Source organism: Monodelphis domestica, chromosome 2, assembly GCF_027887165.1.
Source record: "Monodelphis domestica isolate mMonDom1 chromosome 2, mMonDom1.pri, whole genome shotgun sequence".
Lineage (NCBI taxonomy): Eukaryota > Metazoa > Chordata > Mammalia > Didelphimorphia > Didelphidae > Monodelphis > Monodelphis domestica.
In genome coordinates this window covers 10639215-10661410 of record NC_077228.1, presented here as the reverse complement: position 1 = coordinate 10661410, position 22196 = coordinate 10639215, and the positions used below count along the sequence as shown (strand labels likewise).

The 22196-nt window shown below is 47.1% G+C and overlaps 1 protein-coding gene across 7 annotated transcripts in view; it reads left to right on the top strand.

The window, feature by feature from the left end:
* PDE4B (phosphodiesterase 4B) overlaps positions 1 to 22196 on the top strand; it is a 712123-nt gene that overhangs the window by 636030 nt on the left and 53897 nt on the right. The window contains exon 1 of one of the 7 annotated variants that reach the window (XM_007480451.3): positions 20460 to 20599. The exons of the other annotated variants lie outside the window; for them this stretch is intronic. The gene's annotated coding sequence lies outside the window, so the exon portion shown is untranslated. Of the gene's footprint in view, positions 1 to 20459; positions 20600 to 22196 lie in introns of those variants that run through there. 7 annotated transcript variants of the gene reach the window in all.

Genomic DNA, 22196 nt, shown 5'->3' with positions numbered 1-22196 from the left:
CTGCTCCCCCATGTTTCAAGTCGAAGCGGACCAAGAATCTCTGCCCAGAGTACGGCGGCCTCTGTCTAGCCAGTCTGCCCGGTGCCGAGGCAGCAGCCCGCCACAGTGGCCGCCGGGCCCCCAGGGGTGTGGGGGTGGGACACAAAGGGGGGAGGAGCCCCGGGCAAAGCCAGCTGGGCCAGCTGGGTGGGGTGAGGCGGAGCGCGGAGGCAGCCTGGGCCTGCGGAGTCCAGCCTTTCCCAGGCTTCTCCCAGCCGGCTCATCAGCCTACACACTAACTGGAGAAAGCCGTCAGGAACTGCAGAAGAGCATGGCAGGAGCCTCCGGAGTCTACACGGCAGTCCACAAGGGTTCCCGCCTGCTGCACGGATTCAGCACACACCAAAGGCTGTGTGGTGGCAATACTGGTTTACTCCCAGAAGCACGAATCTGAACATTTGGAGGCCCCCGCCTGGCGCCTGGCCCAGGCTCGCCTCTAGCTCTCCCCTGTGAGGGGCCCCCAACACCGAAGGGCTTCCAGGGAGAAGGAGCCCACCGGCCAGGAGCTCCTTAAAGATCCCAGCCTGAGAGCGGGAAGCGACTCCAAGGGATCCTCCCAAAGAGTCCCTGGGGAACACGGGCCCCCAAGAGAACCTCAGAGCCCCCACAGGAGACCCCCTTCTTGTGCCGCGGAGGGAACGGAAACATTCCTGAAGGCACGCCGGAAGCAGCTGTCTGAATTCTCTAGAATCCTTCGAACAGCTTCCACAGCCAGTGAGGATTTGAACCCAGGGCTCCAAACTCCAAGTCTAGTATGCTTTCTACCACACTATGCCCCTTCTCCAGGGCATGGGGGATAAGGCAGGATCCCAGGCTTGGGGCGGTTTGAAATCTAATAAGGAATTTTTACTGAATCTGGAATGAGAAGACTTGTTCAATTCATGCTTTTCATGCATTCTAGGCTTCCTTGAAGACTTAGCTCAAAGCTCACATTTTCAAGGAGGCCTTTTGAAAGGACCAGCTCCGTGGCTCAGTGGAAAGAGCCAGATTTCAAGATGGGAGGTTCTGGGTTCAAATTTAGCCTCAGTTCCTTCCTGGCTGTGTGACTCTGGGCAAGTCACTTAACTCCCATTGCCCAGCCCATAACATTCATCTACCTTGGAACTGATATACAGTATTGATTCTACCATGGAAAGTAAAGGTTTAATAAATAAACAAATAAAAGAGGCCTTTCCCCAGTCCTAGGGACCTCCCTCTGGGGTGATCTCCCATATGACTGATAGATCAATAGAGAGATAGATAAGATAGGTAGATGGATAGATGGATGATGAATGGATGGATAGATAGAGACAGACAAACAGACAGATAGATAGATAGATCAATAGATAGATAGATAGATAAGATAGGTAGATGGATAGATGGATGATGAATGGATGGATAGATAGATAGAGACAGACACACAGATAGATAGAAAGATAGACAGTGATAGAGAGATAGATAGAGATAAATAGTAGACAGATAGAGAGATAAAGATTCCCATAGTATGTACAATAGAAATTAATAATAACAACAGCTAGTATTTATAAAGATTATCCCATTTGATCCTCACAACCATCCTAGAATGTAGATGCTGTTATTATCCTCATTTTATAGTTAAGGATATTGAGGTAAAAAGAAGTTAAGTGACCCATCCAGGGGCACCAAGCGAGGAAGTGTCTGGGGTAGGATTTGAACTCAGGTCTTCTTGACTCCAGGCTTCCCATTGTACTGGCAACTGAAGTTGTTGTTTTTGTTGCTCTCCCAGTAATGGCAACAGGCCTAATAAGTCAAAATTCACTCATTAAATGCTTACTGTGTGCCAAGCTCTCTAAGAAGCACTGCAGACACAAATATCAACAGAACGAAGAGAGTCCCTGTCCTCAAGGAAGGGGTGTTCTGTTGGGGGAAGGAGGGGAAAGAAGAGGAAGAAAACAAGCAAAGGGGAAGGGTATGCCCTGCAAGCTTCCTCTGCATGTGCTTTATCTGGTCCCAGGTTTCTACTTAGGTCAGTATGTCCATAAACATTTGTTAAAGCACTGTAAGAGTTAAGTTAATATTCAATACTTCAAGTATTATATATTTTTTTAATTTTTATTTGGTCATTTCCAAATATTATTCATTGGAAACAAAGATCATTTTCTTTTCTTCCCTCCCCACCCCTCCCACCACCTCTCCCATAGCCCACACGCGATTCCACTGGGTATCACATGTGTTCTTGACTCAAACCCATTTCCCTGTCGTTGGTATTTGCATTATAGTGTTCATTTAGAGTCTCTCCTCAGTCATATCCCCTCAACCCCTGTAGTCAAGCAATTGCTTTTCCTTGGTGTTTCTACTCCCACAGTTTATCTTCTACTTGTGGATAGTGTTTTTTAGATCCCTGCAGGTTGTTCAGGGACATTGCATTGTCCCTAATGGAGAAGTCCATCACCTTCGATTATACCACAGTGTGTTTGTCTCTGTGTACAATGTTTTCCTGCTTCTGCTCCTTTCGCTCTGCATCACTTCCTGGAGGTTGTTCCAGTCTCCATGGAATTCCTCCACTTTATTATTCCTTTGAGCACAATAGTATTCCATCACCAACATATACCACAGTTTGTTCAGCCATTCCCCAATGGAAGGGCATCCCCTCATTTTCCAATTTTTGGCCACCACAAAGAGCGCAGCTATGAATATTCTTGTACAAGTCTTTTTCCTTATTATCTCTTTGGGGTACAAACCCAGCAGTGCTATGGCTGGATCAAAGGGCAGACGGTCTTTTAGCGCCCTTTGGGCATAGTTCCTAATTACCCTCCAGGATGGTTGGATCCATTCACAACTCCACCAGCAATGAATTAATGTCCCTACTTTGCCACATCCCCTCCAGCATTCATTACTTTCCTTTGCTGTTATGTTAGCTCATATGTGTTTCTTGTAGACAGCATATGGTAGGGTTTTGGACTCGTAATCCACTCTGCTATTTGCTTATGTTTTATGGGTGAGTTCATTTTATTCACATTCAGAGTTATGATTACTAGCTGTGTACTTCCCAGCATTTTGATTTCTGTTCCTTTTCCTGCCTTTTCTTCTTTCACTATTTCCTTCTACACCAATGTTTGCTTTTGAACAGTCCCCCTTGTTCCCACTCTTATTTTACTTCCCTTTCTACCCCCCTCCCTATTTATCTCCCCCCTTATTTTCCCTATAGTCTTTCTAAAATTAACCCCTGCTCCCTCCCTCTCTTGTACTGCTTCCCTCCCCACCAGACCATTTGTTACCCTTCTACTCCCCTATAGGGTGCAAATCTATTCTCTGCCCCCAATGGATTGGATTGGTTTTCCCTCTTTGAGTCACTTTCAAAGCACATAAGAATTGAGTATTTCCTGTCTCTGACCTCTTTACCCTTTCAGTGTATTGATGTTCTCCCCCCTCCCACCATGAGCTTCTTTATGACATATAAATTTACCCCCATTTGTTTCTTTTCCCATTTCTTTTAATATTAACCTATTTTTAAGCTCTAGTTATATATATGTATATATATATGCATACCCATGCATATGTATTTTTGCATGCATATATCTATATACCTATTTATGTCTTGTCCTTTCATCCTATACAATTTGTTGCTGTTCCCTCTAAGTGTACTTCTTTTTGCTGCCCAAGTAATAACAACAGTTTTTAAGAGTTACCAATGACCTCTTTTCTTATAGGGATACATATCATTTTAACTTATTGAGTCTCTTAAAAACATTTTGTTTGTTTTTCTTTTTTCCCCTCTTTTTTAATTACCTTTTGATGATTCTCTTGAGTTCTGTGCTTGAACATCAAATTTTCTGTTCAGGTCTGGTCTTTTCTTTATGAATTCTTGGAATTCTTCTATTTTGTTGAATGACCAGACTTTCCCCTGAAAGAATATAGTCAGTTTTGCTGGGTAGTTGATTCTTGGTTGTAGACCTAGTTCCCTTGCTTTCCGGAATATCGTATTCCATGCCTTTCTTTTTTTCAGTGTGGATGCAGCCAGATCCTGAGTTATCCTCACTGTGGTTCCATGGTATCTGAATGACTTCAGCTTGTAATATCTTTTCTTTGGTCTGATAGTTCTTGAATTTGGCTATAACCTTCCTGGGTGTTGTCAGTTGGGAATTAAGTACAGGAGGTGATCTGTGGATTCTATCAATCTCCACTTTTCCCTCTTGTTCAAGGATTTTGGGGCAGTTTTCTTTAATAATTTCCTGTAATATAATGTCCAGGCTTTTTCTTTTGTCATGATCTTCTGGTAGGCCAATAATTCTTAAATTGTCTCTCCTTGAACGATTTTCTAAATCCTCTGTTTTGTGAATGAGATGCTTCATATTTTCCTCAATTTTTTCATTCTTTTGATTTTGTTTTATAGAGTCCTGCTGCCTTGTGAAGTTGCTCGATTCTAGTTGTTGTATTCTGGTTCTTAAAGACTGGATTTCATCCTTAGTTTTTTGGTCATCCCTTTCCTTTTGGTCGGATTTTCTTTGGAGGTCATCTTTCATCTTCTTCACCTCATCTTTCATCTGCTTTGCCTCATCTTTCATCTCCTTTGCCTCATTTTCCAGCTGGTTGATTTTGGCTTTCAAGACACTATTTTCTGTTTCTAGATGACTTATCTTAGTTTTTAAGTTCTTTTCCCAATTGTCTTCAGCCTCTCTTAATTGTGTTTTGAATTGCATTTTGAGTTCTTCCAAAGCCTGTATCCAATTCGCTGGGATTTCTGATTTTTCCTTTGCTGATCCCTCCCCCTCTGTTTCATTCACTCTTTGCTCATTACCTGTGCAGAAGCTGTCTATTGTCATTTCTTTCTTCTTTTTCTGTTGTTTGCTCGAGTTTACCCCTTCTTTGCTCCCCGTATTTGGCTGTGCTCTTGCTCCTCTCATTTTGTTTTGGTTTTGGGGCTGTCAGTCTCCCCTCTTGGAGCTTTGTCAGATCTCTTGGTACAGTCTCTAGGGGAGGAATGTTAGCTTCCCTGTCCTCTGGAGGCTTTTGATTGGATTGAGTTCAACTGGGTCGGGCTGTATGTGGTATGAAGCTCTGAGGCTCTGAAGACTCCTGGAAGGCTGGGCCACCTAGGCTCTCTCCAGTTCTCTCCAGCTGCTTCTCCGCTGTCCGTAAGTGCCTTTGCCCACCTCCCTAAATTCTGAGGAGTTCTGATGGAATTAGGTTCAACTAGATTGGTCTGGATGTGCCCCAAGGCAACGGTGAGACTGGAGCCCGATTGAGGGACGCAGCCATGGCCCTGCCTCTCCCTGGCTTCCTCCTTGCTGTCCAAGCTGGATGCTCCGAGCCCTGCGCCCCGCTGCTCACAAGGTAGACCCTCCAAACCAGCAACATTGCCTGCTCAGAGGTTCCCACTGCTGCTGGGGGCTCAGCCCTCTGGGTTGTGGGGGAGGGGTCCTGGGACCTTCGCTCTGCCTTCCCCTTAGCCCTGAGTATTCTAGGATTCTGGCTTTTGGGGGGCATACCTTTTGATTTGAGTCCAGAAGGAGGGTTCCCCGCTTCTGTCCTGTTGTTCAGCTTGAATTTTGGTGCCCTCCAAGTATTATATTTTTAAAGTTTATTATCTGACAAAATAAATCCACTAAGTTTTCTACCTGCTCCACCAAAGCTGCCAAAAGAAAGGAAAAGAGGCTAGACACAGAACTCTACCCAATTTATCTTCTCTTCATCAGCACATAATGACAGGAAGTAAATGGGGTTCTGGGAATCGTAGTTTTTGCTGGGTATCGTAGTTTTTTAGGGCACCAGATTCCAAGTTCACAATCCCCCCTGAGATCCTTTGGAAGACTAGTCTCCCCAATGGATCTTGTAAATACAACCAACTTATAAATTACAATAATTTGAGGATAAAAGGGAAAGAGAACAAAACCAATGATTGCTAGGCTAGGCACATTGACAAAAAGTCAATTAGGGGGCAGTCCCCTTTGGCATAAGAGTATACATTCAAAATAAATGTGTTACAACCCCCACAGTTCAATTTCACTACAAACCAAAGTTCATTCTGGATCCTTTGGTGCAGTGTGAGGTTTCTTCAGGCATCTCCATGGTGCCTTCTTCAAACAGTTCACTTCCTGGATTCTGGGAGATAGAAAATTTCTTAGCTTTTTGTAAAACCAGAATTTTATGAAAATTATACAATCCCCTCTGAGGAGGGTGTTGACAAACACACGCATCAAATCAGGTAGCCACTGAAGCTCATGACTTTCAATCTTGTCTGAAATGCTCCCTCTTAGGAGTCATTATGGGGTACCACACCCCTTAACTTTCCCACCTCTCATAAGACTATAACCCATCACAGTGTAATCAAATCCCTTGGGTTTGCTCCCTCCTTTGGCATGAGACTATAACAGCCCTAAAGGCATGTCTTGTATATGTCCCATCCATTGTAGGTGAGGAAGACAATAGTGAAAATCACTTCAAATTTTTATAAATGCAGAGGCGGGAAAGGTAAGGGATGTGGAACCCCTAAATGTCTCTAAAACCAAGCAGAGGAGTTAAGGCATATCCTAGAATAAGAGGGAGCCATTAGATATTATGGAGTAGGGGAGTGGTATGGTAATGCCTGTCCTTGAGGAGAATCACCTGGCAATTGTGTGTAGGATGGAGTGAAAACAGGGAGGCCAATTAGAGATCATTGCCTTGTCTAAACAAAGAGCCACTGAGGGTAGGAACTAATATGGCGGCTCTCTGGGCAGAAATTACCTTTGCCTGTTCTCTTCCCCTATATTAAAAGGTATAGAAAAGAAGGGCAGCCCACTGGAGACAGTGGGAGGGACAGCCTTGGAGGCAGGAATGCCAGGGTTCAAGCTCAGCTTCCAATACATTCCAGCTGTGTGGGCATGGACAAGGCACTTGATCTCCTGGTGCACTGAGACCTTAGCTGTGACTTTCTAGAAATGCCATCCCAGTGGCTGATCTGCATTGATGGAGGAGGTGCCCCCCACCTTGGAGCTCCCCACACTAGTGAAATTTCAAGTCAGAGGGAGAGAAAGACCAATGGCCTCTCCCTTTGTCCTATCCCAGAATCATCTTTGCACAGAGATGGAAGAATCAGGAAACCACACTGACTTTGGCCACTACAGATTTATGTGACCTGATTTCAGTGGGACCCTTTTCCTCCCCAGCTGATTCCCATCTCTAGCCATTGACCCTATTGATCACCTTCTTCCCCTACCCCCCATATTCCCTTCTCCCTAGGCTTTTGGGCGACGTCTCTCTCCTGGTTCTCTTACTTGCCCAGCTGCTCAGTTGTCTTCTTGGTTCTTCAAGTCCTTCCCACTAATTGTGGAAATCTCCCAAGGCTGGGGCCTATGTCCCCTCCCTCAGTCCTATTTCAAGTGGTGATCCCATCTGGTCCCAATGGCTCAGTTACCTCAATGCCCCGGATTCCTAGATTTGCCTTCCTCTCCAGAGCTCCAGGCCTGTATCACCAACTGCCATTTGAACATCTCACACTTGACATCATGGAAGCATCCCAATGAAATGTGTCCAAAGCAGAACTGGCCTCTCTCAGTTTCTTCATCTGTTTAATGGACTAGATGACTTCTGATGTCCCTCCTCCCTCTAATTCTACAACTACACGATTCTCAGGCATCTTATTTAGGTGGGTTGCTTCTGCCCATCCTTCAGAAGCTGCTTCTGGTGAGCTTCCAGCCCAGATATTCCCAGCCTGGTCTTCTCACTCCAGTTGTCTCCAGCACAGTGGAAGTCAGCAAGCTTTCTTTAAGGCTTTCATTAAATGTCTTCCATAAGCCAGGAACTAGATTAGGGCCTGGAAAGACAAAGACAAGAGTGAGAAAGAAACTGCTTTCAAAGAGCTCATGCTCTACTGGGGAGAGAAAACCTAGATGCAGAGAAAGAAATCCAAGACAAATGAATGCAAATGCAAGGGAGTTTGATGAGCTGGGGGTGGGGGAGGAGGGAACAGTGACAAATGGGGGCCTAGGGGTCTAGGAAAAGTCTCCTTTAAGGGGGTTACTTGAGGTTAGCTTTGATGGGGTTTGGGGATTCCAGCTGGCCAAGGTAAGGAGGGAGAGCATTCCAGAGGGACAGTCTGGACAAAGACAGAGACAAATGGCAGCATAATTGGAAGGAGTCCACTTTGGCTGGAATATAGATTTGGGAAAGGAAGCTGCGTGGAACCATCTTGGAAAGATGGGTTGGAATCCAATTAGGCTTTAAATATCAAGCAAAGGAGACCTCCTGGTAGAATTAAGGAGCTAAGGAAGCTTTTTTTTTTTCTAAACTTACCTTCTATCTTAGAATCAATACTCCATACTGGTTCCATGGCAGAAGAGCAGTCAGGGCCAAGCAATGGGGGTTAAATGACTTTCCCAGGTCATACCGCTAAGAAGTGTCTGAGGGCAGATTTGAACAGAAGTCCTCTTATCTCTAGGCCTGGTTCTCAATCCACTGAATCACCTTGCTGCCACCAAGGAAGATTCTTAAACTAATCCTCCTCCTTTAATTAACCCATTCCTGTCAACCATGCCATTCCTTCCGCCATTTTCCCAGGCCTGAAAATAGAGAGGTATCTGGGACTCTTTTTTTCTTCATAATCTCCTCAATCCAATCTGTCAACAAGTTCTAGTATTCCCTCTTTCAAGAGGTTTCTCAGGATTCTTCTCTGTTCCCAGGGCCTCCACCCTAATCCAAGCCCTCCCCACCTCAGCCCAGGATTACCGCGGAGCCTTCCAGCCAGGTTGCTGGCTTCCCATGTCTCTCTTCTAGAATCCATCTCATGTATTTCAGCCAGAATCATCTTCCCAAAGAGATCCAGGACATCATTCCTGACTCGAGGCTACAAGGGCTTCCCACTGCCTCCAGTATGCTACCAAATTCTCCCCTGGCCTGGCTTTTGAGGCCCTCTAAGATGTCACCCCACCTTCACGGCACTCTCCTCCAGGCAGGCCTGTCTCCTAACTGGCCTCCACACATCATGCTGTTTGTTTGGAAAACCAAAGGATTTAGTCCTGGTGGGCATGTAGATTCTGTGTAGACGCCTTCCCTTGACAAATCAGGCAACTGAGGCCCAGGAAGGTGACATCCCCGAACCAGTACATTTGAGAATGGGGATGAGTGGAGAGTGCACCAAGCACTTTACACATACTGTCTCATTTGATCTTCACAACAACCCTGGGAGGGAGGTTATCCCCATTTCATTATATCATCATGAGTTAGTAATATTATTTCTGTTATCCCCATTTTACAGTTGAGAAAACTGAGGTAGACAGAGGTAAAATGGCTTGCTCAGAATCACCCAGTTAGTAAGGTTGAATTAGAACTCAGGTCTTCTTGACTCTAAGGTTGGCACTCTATACACTGTGCCATCTAGCTACTTCTTGCCAGCTTCCCCAAAATAAGAAGGGGCGTTCTCATGTTAAAGAAGAAGGTTGGCCTGAGTGGATAGGGCCTGGGCCTTGGAGCCAGGAAGACTCAAGCTAAAATCCCACCTTAGATATTTATTAGCTGGATGACTGGGAACACAGAGAATGGGAAGTTTGGGCATGAAGGCCAGCCTCTAAGGAGCCTGCAAGCCCGAAATCCTTTGATCCTGGTACCATCGGCGGTCTGGTCCATCTACACCTGAACCTGAATTCTTTCTGTAAACTACCAGACAAACCTCCAATTCCGGGAAGCCGATTGCCTTTGGAAGTGGCCTGTTCCATTCTGGGAGAACCTTAATTATTGGGAAATGTTCCCTGGCATCTATCCTACATTGGCCTCTGCGCAATTCCTATTTATTGTTCCTGGTCCTGCCCTTGGAGGAGGCTCTAAGAAAACTCACCAACCAATCATGCACCAATTATCTTGCTCTCAATTCAAATGAGCAATTATTAAGCACCTACTGTATTGATGTCACTGTGCTAGTTCCCAGGAAAACAAAGACAAACAATGAAATGCGCTGCCCTGCAGGAACTTTAGGTCTATGAGGTAGGTGTGCTGTGGATTTCTGTAAGTAAAAACCACCATGTAGTTTTAAGAATCCGAGAGTCCTATGGGTAGTGGAAAGAATAAGGGGAGGCTATGGACAGAATGGGGCACCCAGAAGAATGTTTAGGATTCTAAGAGTCAGGGTGAGAAAGGGGTGCCTTCCAAGCACTGGGATCCATCTACACAAAGCCCCAGAGATAGGAAATGGATTGCTATGAATAGTCAACAGCAAAAGGGTCCATTGACTTCCTTCATTCTTCTCTCCCTTCCTTCTCTCCCTTCCTTCTCTTCCTTCCTTCCTTCCTTTCTCCCTTGCTTCCTTCCTTCCTTGTTTACTTCTGTGCTTCTTTCTTTCTTTGCTTCCTTGCTTCTTTCTTTCTTTGCTTCCTTGCTTCTTTCCTTCCTTCCTTCCTTCCTTCCTTCCTTCCTTCCTTCCATGCTTCCTTCCTTCCATGCTTCCTTCCTTCCTTCCTTCCTTCCTTCCTTCTCTTCCTTCCTTCCTCCCTTCCTTCCTTCTCATCCTTCCTTCCTTCCATGCTTCCTTCCTTCCATGCTTCCTTCCTTCCTTCCTTCCTTCCTTCCTTCCTTCCTTCCTTCTTTCTTTGCTTCCTTCCTTCCTTCCTTCCTTCCTTCCTTCCTTCCTGCCTTCCTTCCTTCCTTCCTGCCTGCCTGCCTTCCTTCCTTCCTGCCTTCCTTCCCTCCCTTTATGCTTCCTTTCTTCCTTCCTAGAGAGGGAAGAATAGATAAAATCCAGCACATCCTCCCTTGTTGGGTAGTCACCCCTGCTTCCTGCTCCTGCTTCACCACAGTACCTAATTCTATTGTCTAACCTGTGCCTTTCACCTGGGCTTTAGTGCTTGGGAGTTCCTGCAGCCCTGCTACCCAGAGGTCTGATGGGTTTGGCTGAGGGGGTCTAGCCACTTTCCTCTGTCCTCTCCTAACAAAGCAAGTCCAAAGCTAGCTGTGGGCTGAAGCCTTCCCAGCAGGACCTGCTCCCCATGCTCTATGTAACCTGCCTTCCTCCGCAGCGGGATTCCTCCGGAGTCATCTTTTCCACTGCTTTTCCATTCTTGCCTCACCCCATCCCAGCAGGTTCCTGGACTTAACAGCACAGGAAATAAGAGGAGGCCTTCTCTTTGTGTGTTTGTTTGTTTGATGGCTGGCTTTGGGCTTTGTTCCTGGGGGGGGGGGGGGGTCAGGATCATCAGACCCTTTACCTAAAGCCTGGAGCTCCAGATGTGTTCTTGGGACTCTCAGTTGCTCTTGTCCCCTCTTGATCTCTTGACATGTTGAATCCCTCCTGGCTTTGGGTCCAGGAAATGAAAGCCTGGCCCTCGAGAAGAGCACATGGCAGAGAAGGCAACTCACCAACTGCAAGTTCCAAGGGACGCCTGAGCCGGAGCCCAGCCTGCTAGGCTGCTCTCTCTCCTTCCCTGCACCCCCACCCCCAGCTCAGTCTTTGCCATGCTCTTTTCAGTTCCTTCTCTATTTCTGACACTGGATTTGTAGGAGGAAATCACTTCTAATCTGATTACATCCCTTTGAAATCTCTTGGCCCTCGTCCCCTTTTCTGGGCCATAACAGTCTCTGCTTTAGCCTTCCTGGGGTTCTTTGGGTCATAGATATGGAGCCGGGGAGGGGGCACCTCAGAAGTCAATGAGGTCACTGCCTACCCACCCCCTTTCTGTTCTTGGGGAAATTGAGGTCCAGGAGCAGCTAGGTGGCTCAGTGGATAGACTGGAGACAGGAGGTCCTGGGTTCCTGCATTCAAATCTGGCCTCAGTCACTTCTTAGCTGTGTGACCCTGGGCAAGTCACTTGACCCCCATTGCCTAGCCCTGACCATGATTCTGCCTTGGAACCAATACACAGCATTGATTTAAATGAGGGTTTAAAAAAACAAACAAGTGATGGGGGGGGGGGGGGCGATGCTCATTCCAAACTGTGTCTCCCCATGTAAATATATAGGGGAACAGAGAGGGCATACCATCCAACACTGGTTTCCAGCCGTTAATGCCCGCCGCTGCAGCTCCCCCTTAAATGATGGAGTGAGGAATGTCCTGAAGCCTGCAGGGGTGCACACAGCATCCTCAGTGTGCGTCGGGGTGGCGGAGGGGAGCCTCCCAGTTGCTCTGAGCCAATATTTTCTCACTAGTCTGCACATTTATGTTGGCAAGGCTCCCCTGGTAAATATTAGTTTAAACTGAACACTAAAATCCTTAATCACATTGGAACAGACGCCACATTATTCCACAAGAAGTGGGCTGGAATCGTGGGACAGGGTGGGAGTGAGAGCCTGCACCCAGGTTCCAAGGAGCGAGGCCATCTTCTTCCCTAGAACAATAGCAGCTCCCTCTTCTATGGATCCGGAAGGTCTGCAGAGCACTAGCAACAACCTAGGCGGATGAGAGTGGCTTTGTGTCCATTTTACAGATGGGGAAACTGAGGCACAGGAGTTGTCGGGTTACGTGTTAGGCCATCACCATTCGTCTCCGAGTTTTTACTGCTTAGTTGCTTTCCCCAAATAATAGTGAGTTCTTCGAACCTTTTAGATATGATCAAATGTGGTGACCCCACACAGAATGTGAATTTCTGCTGCGACCCCTGACACGGCCACCTCTCCATCCTGTGGCTGTCTATACCACCCTTCCCCTTCTCCCATGAATTGCTGCCACCGGAGAGGTGCCCTCCGTGTGCCCTTCTGTTGGCTCTCCTTTTCTGTGGCCGCCATGACTTCATCAGCATTCTATGGAATCGAGTCTCCATAGGGATAAGCAGTAGCGATCCTGGAATCCCAGGACGGAGGTCTTCTCCCTCCCTTGGTGGCCCAGACAAGTGATTTCCTATCCCCGAGCCTCAGTTTCTTCATCTGTAAAATGAGGGCTGAACCAGATGACCTTCTGGCTGGAAAGCTGGGATCCCAGACCTCTCCATGGCCCTCTCCGTGATGCTCCCCTTCCCCTTCCCTGAGCGTCCTCGCCTCAGCACCTCCTCCAGCTCCAGCCCCAGTTCCCCCCACCCCAATCCTCGGGCACCCAGGCTCCAGCTTGGCCAGGAAATACCAGATTTACTTTTTAAAAGACTGGACAGATAGAAAATCTGTGGGCCAAGAACTGAGACAGTGATGGGCAACTGAAGGAAGCTGTGCCCTCCGCTAGAAGGATGGATTGGCCTCTCCTTTCTAAAAGCTGCCTTTTATTTTGAAGGGGCAGTAAGTACAGTATAAACAATGCTGAATTTGGAGTCAGAGGATCTGGTTTTGAATTCTTCCTCTGCCCCTTTGCCTTTCTGATCTTTGGCCCATCTGAAGTTGTCTCTCCCTTCTTCGGCTCGCCATTCTAGAACCCCCGATCCAGGGATCTCCCTCTTGAGCTGGCTGGCTGGGAGAGGAGAGGCTCCCACCGAAGGAGGGAGGAGACAGGCTCACCCCCAGGCTGGCACAGTTCACTTGCTGTAGGCTTTCCTTGAGACCCATTTTCAGAGCATAGCAATGGGGAAAGCCAGGGAGCGTTGGGTAGATTAGTAGTTACATTATCGGGAGTCCCTGAGAAAAATTCTATGTAATGAGAGGCACCAGCGTGGCCTGCTTTCTGCTATTCTTTCCCTTGAAGGCATTAAAGTCCTCCCTGAGAACCAAGCCAGGGGTAATTCTTGCCATTTACAGCTCAGGAGGGAGAAGATTTTAGCAGGTCCTGCCCCAAAGGCACGGCTGAAAACTTGTTTGCGCATGGAAAAATTGAGTATCGGAAATACATTCTCCCCAAGTTTCCTGTGATGTGGTGTCGGAAGGTTTGTTTTGCAGATTATGACAAAGGAAATAAAGCCCCGACTCAAAAAGGGGCATGGAATTGTATTGGCGAGCCTATCCAAAGGGGGCTGCTAGCCATTCGACCACACAGTCAGAGATGGAGAGATGTGAGAGACCAGAAGTCATTGAGCCCAAACACTCATCTTGCAGATGAGGAAAATGTCACCTAATGTTTAGCTCTAGTGAGTGAGAGAGGTTGGATGGAAGCCTTGGCCAAAACCGAGTTCTTCCTAGTGTATCACACTTTTCCCCAAACTTTGGAAATCCGAATCAAAACCTCCTGAGCCTACAACAGATCCCTGGAGACCCATCAGACACCTTCTTTCAAATAAACATCGAGCCAGACTCTCTGGGTCTAGGTTTCCAACCATTTCAGAGTCATCCATCTAATTGGACCATCATCCATCCAACGCTTTGCCATTGTGCTCCACTGCAGAGACATTTTCTGGTCAAGTTCCTTGGGTAAGTCACCTTAATTCTTTGGACCTCAGTTTTCTCACCTGACTCAAAGCCTGCCTGGGTGTCAAAGCAGTTCAACCCTGGGACCCAACAGAAAGGAATTGGCGGCCCTGGAACAGTCACTGAACACTTCCCCAAAGCTCAGTTTCTTCAGCTATAAAATGGGGATAATAATGTAAGAAGAAGCAGCATTGTGTTATGGAAAGAGTCCTGGAGACAGAAGATCTGATTAGAGTCCCAGCTCTGACACTGACTAGCTGGAAGACCTTGGGCAAGTCACTTAGCCCCTTGAGGCTGAGCTCCCACATCTGCAAAATCGGGGTGGCGATATCTACTCAAACAACTAATCTTATAACACTCCTGGGAGGAAAGTGCTGCTCCTCAGGCTTACACAACTACAGAAATGTGAGCTGTGCTCTTGTTCAGTCCAGCTAGAGAGATGATGCCAGCCGCTGGCCACTCTCTGTCTTGAAGCATCTTGTAAGTGGTGATGATGGACCACAATGGATGCATTGTGGTGAACTCAGAGGACCAGACCCCTGGCTGACCTCACTGCTTTTCTCCTGCCCAAAACACCAAATATGCTCACTTAAAAGTTATCGATGGAGTAGAATGTGATTGCTCATGTGACCTGGGGCAAGTTGTCTTATTTTCCTCTTCTTTGAATTGAAGGATGTTGGCTCAGGTGACCCAAGAAGCCTGCCAGCTCCAAATCCATGATTCTGTGATGTATTGACTGGGCAAACTTGGCTAAGTTTCTTTAGTCTCTGGGGTCTCAGTTTCCTCATTTGAAAAGTCAATAGGTTGGACTAGATGACATTTAAGATCCTTCCAGTCCTGTCTATGATCATCTCATGGTTTCATGGAAGGACTCTTAAATTTGGTTTTGGAGAAATACTGGCTCTGTTATTTACAATGTATAGGATCTTAGGCAAGTCAACTGGCTTTGCTGGGCCTCAGCTTCCTTGTCTATAAAATGTGGAATTTGGACCAGCTGCTCTGTGAGGTCCATTCTTGCTCTAAACTGCTAAACCTTACTCTAAACCTGGCCAAAGGTAAAGGGACTGTTGACTTCTATTTTCTTATAAATGTTGTCTCATGGACGACAACTTATTTTCTGAGTTCAAATCCAGCTCCTGATGCTTACTAGCTTTGTGACCCTGGACAAGTCACTTAACCCCATTGTCTCATGAAGGAGATTCTAGACTGAACTCAGAAGACCTGAATTCTGCTACCTGAGTTCATGTTGACTTGATATTGCCCCTGTGACCTTGGTCAAGATCACCCTCCTCCTGGGCTCTAATTTCCCCCAGCTAGGAACTATGGGGATCTGGAGTAAATGATGGAATCATGGCTGTAGAGCTGGAAAGAATGGAGCTCATCTAATCCATCCCCCACATTTTGTGCATGGCCCAAAACCCAATCACAATCTCAGCCCACGTTTCTAACCACTGCCCCATCTTTGCCATCCCTTCCAGAATTGACTCTAGAACTCTATTTGAGGATCTATGTCTGTGGTTTAATAACTATGACCACTGACTCATGGTGCTAAAAGTTTCCAATTACTTTCATCCTTCCTTTTTATAGTTCCCTCAGACCTATAGCACAGGACAAGGAGTCGAAGTACCTGCATCCAAATGCTGGATCTGCCATTTACTTAGCTGGGTTACCTTAGGCAAGTCTCTTCATGTCTTGGAGTCTCAGGTTTCTCTTTATAAACTTTTGAGTAGCTCATTGGTTCAGTGATAGAGTCCAGAGCCTGGAGTCAGGAAGACCTGAGTTGAAATTTGACCTTAGACACTGACTAACTGTGTGACCCTGGGAAAGTCACCTAACACTGTTTGCCTCAGTTTCCTCATCTGTCAAATGAACTGGAGAAAGAAATGACCAACCACTCTAGCATCTTTGCCAAGAAAACCCCAAATGGGATCTCAAAGACTCAGACATGACACCAACAAAGTGAAGTTCTTGAATTTGATGACATCCAAGGTCCTTTCCAGCTCAAATTCTCAAATCTACATCCTCCCCTCCTCCTGTAATTTTGTCACATTGGGGAGGGGAGGCTGAGTCATTGGCTGGGCTGGATGAATGAGAAAAGAGGGTAACCAGGAAATGACAGCTTCAGTAGAAAGGAGTACTTGCACAATTTTAACTTCCAGATTGCTCAAGCGTCTGAGGAGAAGCCCATATTGGCGGAGCTGGGCTCTAGGCAAAGAGCACGGAAAAGTCCCAGACTGATTTCCCCCCACCAGGTTGCAGCTCTTTGGGAAAAGTCTAGAGACAACCCCAAGTCAAATCTCAGCCTCTGCTTGCTTAGCGGGTGCCCCAAGGCAAATGGAGATAATTATAGCTGTCCCCTGCCTATGTTGTAAGCAGAATGACTAGTGCTTTGAGTTCTTTGGAGAAAAGAGCCCTCTGAATACCAGGTGTTATTATTATATTAATTATAATTATTTAGCCATCTTCTCTTCCTGCTTTGAAGAGTGCAAGGAAGCAGCCTCCAGACTTCAAGGAGGGAGAAGCAACACCTCTGCTTCTCTTGGAGAAAGGACAGGCAACTTCCTCTGTGGGGAGCTGTCCAGTGGTTCAGGGGGGCATCCTTGGAGGTGGTAGATTCTCTTCCTAGAGGTTAATGGCTAGTATTTTCACAACACTTTAAAGTTTGCAAAGCACTTTACAATTGTTTATCTCAGCACAGATAGGCAGCACAGTGGATAAAGGTCTAGAGACAGAATGACCTGGGTTCAAATTTAACCTCACTTGCTGTGTGACCCTGGACAAGTCACTTAATTCCAATTGCCTAGCCCTTGCCATTCTCCTGTATTAGAAATAATACTAAGAAAAATGTGCACAGGGTCACACACAGGTAAAAAGTATTTAAGGTCAAATTTGAACCCAGGACCTCTAATCTCTAGGCCATTTTCTCAACCCCCAGAGACACCTAGCTGTCCCCAGGGTATATTATAATGGGGAATTCCATTCAGGGTTGGGGCTGGGGCATTCAGGGGCCACTGAAATTTTTGCTAACACCAAAATGCAGTGATCTGTAGAACAGCTGCCCTCCTACTCTTGCTTCCCCATTCTAAAAGAGCATAATTGTCAGTGTCTTAGCCTCAGGGCCCCCCACTCCCTCCCTCTTCCCTCATGGTTTCCACTGGGCTAAGCTCAGTCCCTCCACCTTTCCCCTTTTCAAACTCAACTACTGCAGTTTCAGAGCTGGAGGGGACCCAGGAGTCCAGCTAGCCCAACCCCCTAGCTTATAGAGGAGGAAGTGGAGCCCCAGCAAAGTGAAATGATTCGGCACAAGATGACTGAGGTAGCAAGTAGCAGATCCAGCATAAGAGCCCAGGCCCTCTTACTCCAGCACAGTAGCTGGCACAAAGTAGGGACTTCATGTTTGCTGGTTGACTGACTGACGGACTATACCCCTCAGCTTGCATTATATAACACCCTAGTATGAAGGAGTTTGCCAGATTTACCCCAGGAGGAACAGGAAGCTTAAGGAGGATCTGGAGGGTAGCTACAGTGCAGTGGTTAGAACACTGACTTAGGTCAACAGATTGTCCATTGATAGTCCTAGACCTGGAGGGACCTCAGAGACTGCAGCCCAACCATCCCCCTTATTCTACAGAGAAGGAAACAGGGACTTCAGGAAGTCACGAGATCACAGCACAGAGCATCTAGTCCAATCCCTTTATTTTACTGGGGAGGAAACTAAGGCACAGAGTTATAACTCTACAGCTGAGAGGGACTCCATAGAGCATGTAATCTAAGCCCTTCATTGAACAGAGCAGGAAACTGAGGCTTGAAAAGGTCATAGAGCCATAAATCTGGGGGGAGGGGGCAATCCCTAACAAACCAGCCATCAATCTCTCAATTTCACAGACCAGGACATGGATGCCCAAGCAGAGGCAGAACCTCGATCTACGGTACCCCACTGCCTCTCACAGAGAAGCTTCTAATCCAGCTTGTGCACTGATTAACCAGCTCCATGTCCTTGGGCCACTCCTTTCTCCTCTGAGCCTTGAGTTCCCTCATCCGCAAATGAGAGGTTGAACCAGGATCTCCAGGGGCTTTGCTAGCATTTAAGTTTGGGGAAAGCATGAAAGAAAAGAATGGAGGGGCCAGCCTCAGTTGCTTGGAATGAATCGTCCCTTGGGCACTACAAAGTCCAGGGCACATGAGTTTAGATCCTAGCTTTTCTAGGTTCTGTCTGTCTTTGGGCAAGTCACCTCTCCTGCGGGGGGGGGGGGGGGGGGAGGGTCTCCCTTTTCTCCATCAAATGAGAGATTTGGGTTCCTTGAGCAATGGATTGGTAGACAGAATCTGGCTTTGAATCCTGGCTCTGATACATGTATCTGATAGCTGTGGGACCCAGTGGATGAGGTGCCAGGTCTAGAGTGGGCAAGACTTGTCTTCATGAGTTCAAATCTAGCCTCAGAAATTTACTAGCTGTAAGGCCCTGGTCAAATCATTTCTACCTTGTTTGCCTTAGTTTCCTCATCTGAAAAATGAGCGGGAGAAGGAAACAGCAAACTTCTCTAGTATCTTTGCCAAGAAAACCCCAAATGGACTCAGGAAGAGTCAGACACAACTGAAACAACTAACCCTTATATGTGCCTTTGGGGCTAGTCATCCTATGCCCTTGGATCTCAGTTTCCCCTCTGCAAAATGAAAATGCACTAGTTGATCTCTGAGTCCCCTTCTCATTGTCCAGTCATGACTTTGTTCTCTTTTCTAGTTTAACATTATTTTTTTCTTTTATAAACCTTTATCTTCTGTCTTAGAAATGAACGATGTTAAGTATGGGTTCCAAGGCAGAAAATCAATAAAGACTAGGTGATTGGGGTTAAGTGACTTGCCCAGGGTCATACACTAGAAAGTGTCTGAGGCCAGATTGGAACCCAGACTCTCCCATCTCCATACCTGACTTTCTATCCACTAAGCCACCCTGCTGCCCCTAACTAGCATTCTTGAGAGGCAGAGTTCCTACATCCCTAGTGTTGGTGCCAAGAGGCTGTGCCTGGTGCCATTCAAGAAAGATCCTACAAGAGGAAAAATAAAGAAATGAGAAGTGGTGTGATACAGTGGATGATGGCCCTGTTTGGATGCTGGAAGACCCAAGTTCAAATTCTGTCTGGAATGTTGGTGAAATCACTCCACCCAACTAGGTCTTGGTAAAATAATGGGGGTGAATTAGGATGGGAGATTTAGAGCTGAAAGGAGCCTCCAGCTTCCTCCCTGCTATGATGCTGGGATTCTCTCTCTTCCTCCAGATTCCTCCAGGCTCTCACTGCATTTTTCCCCTGGAGAAACTTGTCTCCCAATGGGTGACTCCCTTGTGAGCCCTTAGCTCTGCTTCTCCTGGCTCTTGCTTCTGCTCTCCCACAGGACTACTCCTCTTCCCCTAATTTGTCACCCTGCCTTTTCCAGCTGTGTCCCCTCCTTAGATGGGAAGCTCTTTGAAGGCAGGGATGGTCTTCCTTGCTTGTCTCTGTACCCCCACCTTGTCTCACATAGTAATGTTCTATCTGCGAACCTCTCTTTAATGGCCATCTAGTCCAACCAGTTGAGGAAACTGAGCCCTGCCGAGATCGAATGACCGGACAGGTGTGTAGACTTCTCCCTCGCTGGCCCCTCCTTCCAGTTCTCTAACCCTCTGACTAGAGGACCTCCGGAGATCCCCAGCTCCTGGGCTCCGGCCGCCTGTCAGGGGCATTTCTTGGGATTCAGAGCTGGAGGGGCGCTAAGGGCTCTCCAGACTCGAAATCCGTGCCTCCTTGCCCTGGCCACAAGGCTTTCCAGCGGGAGCAGAAGCCTGAAAAAGTCATTTTCTGTTCCTGCCAGGGTTGGGTGGGACGGGGAAGAGTCCAGAAGGAAAGGCTCCCTTAGGTGCCATCGCCTGCGGCCCGGGGAGCTGGAAGGCTGGCGCGTGTTATTCTGGGTCATGGCTGGGGTGGCGGGGCCGGGTGGGATCTGACAAGTAGCCTCTTCTGCAAAGTGCATCTGCTGCTATAATTACAGTGTTTCCTTTGTCGGGCTCAGGCGGCGGAAACCCGACTCTCCTGAAGGAGAAATATGAGAGATCATCTTCCACTGGCTTTGCATATCAGCTTATTAAAAGGGCTTGGGGCTGGGGGGCGCTGGGAGAGCGAGGACGAAGGAGAACGAGCGCTCTCCAAGGCGGGGTGCTGACGCCTCGCCCTCACCCTAGCGGGGCCAGGCGGAGGTCCCTCGCTCCTCGCCTCAGTGGAGGGATCCATCCGATCGGGGCTTTCCGGAGGGACCCCCGACAGCAGCCCGGGGGGTTCTGGCAGACTAGTCAGGAGAGATCCGGCTGAGGCAACCCTGGAGAGCCAAGAAGGAAGGAGGGACGAAGGTATGTGCGAGTCCCTGGTGAGGTGTGTCTGGCTCCCTGAGCCTGGGAGAGAGACTGAGGAAGTTACCTCCTGTGGTTTGGTTGGTTTGCAAAGTTTGACATACAGGAAATTGAGTTTTAACTCTTGTTTATTCTGAAGTTTGGTTTGTTAGGGGGTAAACAAGACTACCGATTCTTTGAAACCGGTGTCTGTGGCCAAGGGGTTCCTGTCAGTTGGACCAAAAAAATGGACTTTTTTTTCGCCCCTGGGCTTTGAATGCCACACCCACTGGTTTCTTAACATGATTTCCAGCTCAACACTCCAGCCCTTAGCACAGAGCCTGGCACATAGCAGATGCTTAATAAATGGGGGGTTTTGTTTTTTGTTGTTTTTTTTTCAAACCCTCACCTTCCATCTTAGAATCAACAATGCCTACTGATTCCAAGGCAGAAGAATGGGAAGGGCTAGGCAATAGGGGTTGAGTGACTTGGCCCAGGGTCACACAGCTAGAAAGCAGCTGATGTCACATTTGAACCTCCGTCTCCAGGTCTGGCTCTCAAGCCACTGTTTTTTTGTTTTTTTTTTGTTTTTTTTTTTACTTGAGGCTGTTAGGGGAGAGCTAACTTGGGGACCTGGCCCTTCTCACAGGCATGCTGTGTGACCTTAGGCAAATCCCTAATCTTTCTGGGCTCTATTTACCTGCAATTGTACAGTTAGAAGGTTGGTTGAAATGATTTCTAAAGTCTCCTCCTAATTAAAAAAAAAAGTATAGCCCTATTTTGGAAGTATATTAAATAATCCAACAAGAATCCAATATTTTTCTCTGCTTCCTTCTTTTTCTCATTGTCTGTCCTTCCATCCTTCCATCCTTTCTTTCTTCCATCCTTCATTCCTTCATCCTTCCATTCTTCCTTCCTTTCATCTATCTTTCCATCCTTCCTTCCTTCTTTCCTTCCTTCCTTCCTTCCTTCCTTCCTTCCTTCCTTCCTTCCTTCCTTCCTTCCTTCCTTCCTTCCTTCCTTCCTTCCTTCCTTCCTTCCTTCCTTCCTTCCTTTTCCTCTCTGTCTTTCTCTGTCTCTGGCTGGCTGGCTGGCTATCTCTCCCCCCTTACTTCTGCTTTAGAATTGTTATCAATTCCAAGGCAGAACAGCAATAAGGGCTATGCAGTTGGGGTTAAATGACTTGCCCAAGGTAACACAGCTAGGAAGTTGTAGTATTTCTTCTTTTTTAGGACTCTCTTACAATTTTATGAACATCTGCTTCATGTTTGCCATGTCCATTTCCATTGAGCCTCCTGCAGACATGGCTGTGTGTCAGGCATCTCCATGTTACCATTTGGGGGGAGAGGAGTGGCCAGCCAGTGCTGACATGGAAAGCTCTTGGCTTTGGCATTATGGGGACAGGCAGGTTTTCATCCCATTGGTAAGGTAAAGGCTGTGTGGATTCTGGTCAGTTACTTCGCCTCTCAGGACACCAGGCTCCTCAACTGTAAAGTGAGGGATGTGAACCAAATGGTCTCCACAACATCTCCCAGTTCCAAATCTCTGATCCTTTAGCCTAGATCCCAAAGTCATGTCTGTTCTTTATGATGTGTGGCCTTGGCCAAGTCAATCTCTC